A 3538-nucleotide genomic window follows, 5' to 3' on the forward strand; every position below is an offset into this window, starting at 1 on the left:
GGCGCGGTCATGATCTCAGGAGGATAAGGGTGTCGCCCGACTAGTGAATAGGCATCCGGGGTCGCCTGTTTTTTCAATCCCTCCACCTGCTCGGCCAAGTCTCATAGCCGCCTTTCCATATTGGTTTCAGGCGCTCGGCCGTTCGGCTCATCCACCCGGTATAAATTGTCTTGTTTGCTAGGCCTAGGTCAGCCATTTTGTTCTTTCGCTCGAGGTCGGTATGCTCGATCGTCCCATCGTGGTCGGCTGTTCTGGTCGGCTCGGTCAGCACCCTCCCTCCTTATTCTTCTTTCCACCTGGAAGTTGGACCCACAGGGGCTCTTTTGTTGCTCTTCTCGGGGAGGCGGGCTTTGACGTTGGGGGCTATGACGAGATCCTTCTCCTTGTCTCGCAACACGTCTCCCATTTGGCTCATTCCCCTGTTCTCTGATTCCCCTCGGCTGCCCATCTTCTCCGAGCCAATCATAAAATACCGACCTTCTCGCTATTGAGCCCGTTGGTTTAATTTTTTGCCTTGCCCCCGGGCTTCGGTGATGCTCTTGTTCATTGCATCGAGCGCCTCTACTAGGGCATGGAGGAGGAGTCTTCTAACGAGACGGGTGTGATGACATAGCCCGGCTAGGCTCGGCCCGACGCCGGCCACCATTCTGCTACAAGTTTCTCTCTACGCGCATCGGGGCTGGAGGGGGCGCGAACAGTGGTTGGCCCATCAGCCCACCCTGGGCCATCTGGTTCATGAAAGTATGCAGCATCTCGTTGGTGTGGAGCATCTACAGCTGCAAGTCCATAACTTGCCAGTTATTTGCCTGGGCTTCAGGGTCCAAATTCTCCGATAAGGGTGGCGACGCTGGTAGGCCCAGCCCGTTCAAGTTTACCTCTACCTGTGCCCGGTCAGCCGCTGCTGTGTCTAGTACACTACTGCCATTCCCACCCTCTGGCGGGGGAATGGGATTGACGGCGGCGCCCGTGCTGGGCTGCGTACCTCCTGCCCGAGGGGGTCTTGCGATCGCACCCCGCCGTGCTGCTTCATTGGGCGGTGATCACCTCGCCTACACAACGGGCTGTAGCTCATCCCCATGGGAAGATGAGCCATGCTACCCTGATCTCGTGTGCACCATTGTTGTTGCTCTTGAAGTTGGTAGAAATGATGAAGGCATGCTGACGTCGTTCCCACAGACGGTGCCAAATCTATTGCGTGTGAAAACCTCCGGTGCCTGGTCTATCCACGGATGAGCCTGCAAAAACCGAGTTAACGCAAGAGAGCAAGTGTGGCTCCGGCCTAGGGCTCTCCGACGCTCAAGTCAGGTCTCCAATGCAACAGCGTAACAGTTATTGAAAAGCCAGATGAGCAATAGAGCTCCATACCTTAGTATTTATAGAGGGAGGTGAGGCGGTTGGAGGAGTCCTAATATGGTAAGAGTCCTTGTTTGGTAAGGCTCTTCCCGCGGAGCGGAGTGGAGTAGAGAGTTTCTTTCGGGGTCGGACTCTTGTTAAGGTAAGAGTCCTCATGGGAGTGTGATTCGGTATCGAAATGAGATTGTGACTCGATGCTTATCCCGTGATTCTTGGGTGGTGCTGACGTGGCACTGTGATCTCCGGTGGGGCATTATGGTAGCCTTCGTGGAGAGCTCGGCCTCTGCCTGTATGACCTGAGGGTCATCATTAGTTGACTGAGCTTGGCCACGCTATGGTGCTCCAATCGAGGCCGACCTGCGTAGGCTTGGACCATGGGGTCGGCGGGCGTGCAGCTCAGCCGTTATGGGGGATCTTTGGGTAAGTATTGATCTGTTGTGCCATGCGGCCAGAGATCGGCCGAAGAGCTCGGCCTACTAGGTCGGCCTCGTCGGACCCGTACGAGTTCGGCTCAGCGTCCGGTTGACTTGGATGTGTCTGATGAGCTCGGCCAAGCAGTAAGGTTTATTGAAGATCGGATCGGTTCGATCTTCCGCTAAGCTCGATTCGATTCTTGGAATGACCTCGGCTCGGCCATGTGGCAGCTTCTGATTGGTGGGGTGGTTTATGCCTTATCAGTAAAGAGAAAAAAAATATTAATAAGACTGAGGGCAAATTTACATCGAGATTATAAACAAAATGAGAGTTAGACTGGCTGGCTTTTTTATCCCAGAATTTAAGAAAAGATAATAAAAAGTCATTCTTAAAGTATTGCACTAAGTAAGCAAGCTACCTTGTAAATAGTTCCCCTTCTCGAAAACACTTGATGTCTCGGTTTGCCAGTAATCTTCCCCCTTCCCTTGTACGAATAAACTTCAGCATTGAGATGCTTAATGCAACCGTTCCAGAAATAGCCGTCGGCTACACGATCAATCGCTTCGCTTGTCAAGCTATTTGGGGGAAGACTGATTATCTATCTTATCTATTTTGGATGGTTGAACGAAGCTCCTCCAACACTAACCAAACTTCGCAAAAAAAGGGTTAGAATCACTAGAGGCCACGGAGAATGGGATGGAGATGATAGAAGATCAGACAGTATCTTATTAGAGCACCAAACTTCTTTCATCTTCAATCCCATTTTTTGGGTGTGCACTAATTTTGTGAGGATTACAAAAAGTTTTGTTTCCAGTTCATGCTGATGAGTGATTGTCCTGGCGGCGATCAAAATGAATTTTCCCTTTAACAAAATGCATGAGGCCCACCCAGCTAGTCCTATGTCTCTAGATTGAAGCCCTGCACATACCAACATAGGAAAGTCTAGAGTAGGTAAAGTAGTTAATTGAGCAAAAGAAGTAACCTCCTCATAATGATTAATTACATCTAGGGATGAAATGGGGGGGGGTGTTCAACCCTCCTCAAAACCAAGAGGGGATTAGGTTTGGCCGAATTAAAAGTGATACAGTTCCTTGTGTCCCAAATAAAATAACAAGTTAGAATAAAAATTGAAAAAGGAAAAAAAAAAAAAAAACCAGATCAGAGTAGGCTTGTCAAACTTGTTATTCATCAAGGTAGAAATGCAGTAATGTTCCAGAAAGGGGTGAGAAATAAGCTCGGTTCTTAGACCCAAAGGACCAGCTGCCCAGATATGTTTAATCCAATCATAGGAGAGGAAGATATGCTAGTTAGCTAGTGGGTCTCGATACAAGTGCCACAGAGAGCACAAGTGGAATCGATCTGAGCCCATTTCAAAATTGTATTCTTAACTGGAAGCCCAATTGGACTAACACCCGTCAACCATGAAACAGCTTGGTTCCTAAATAAGTCGCATCATGAGACATATTCAGAGATACCCAGAACAGAGCTGACTCTGACTCCCTCAGAAATAGAGACATTTCTACTGAAATGAATATCACTTTTTAAAAAGTTTATTTCTTGAACCAAAGAGATTAGAGAAAAGGTCAAGAATGGCCTTAACTGTTAATAAATCATCAACTGTAGCTCTGCTAAAGATAGAGATGTCATTAGCAAACATTAAATGGAAAATCTCAAGAGCAGATCGTGCCACTTTAATACCCTGAAAAAGATTCAATTCATGATAAGCTTGCAGGAGCCTAGAAAGGACCTCCATTCCAACAATAAAAAGATA

The sequence above is a fragment of the Telopea speciosissima genome, chromosome 9, assembly GCF_018873765.1.
Source record: "Telopea speciosissima isolate NSW1024214 ecotype Mountain lineage chromosome 9, Tspe_v1, whole genome shotgun sequence".
NCBI lineage: Eukaryota > Viridiplantae > Streptophyta > Magnoliopsida > Proteales > Proteaceae > Telopea > Telopea speciosissima.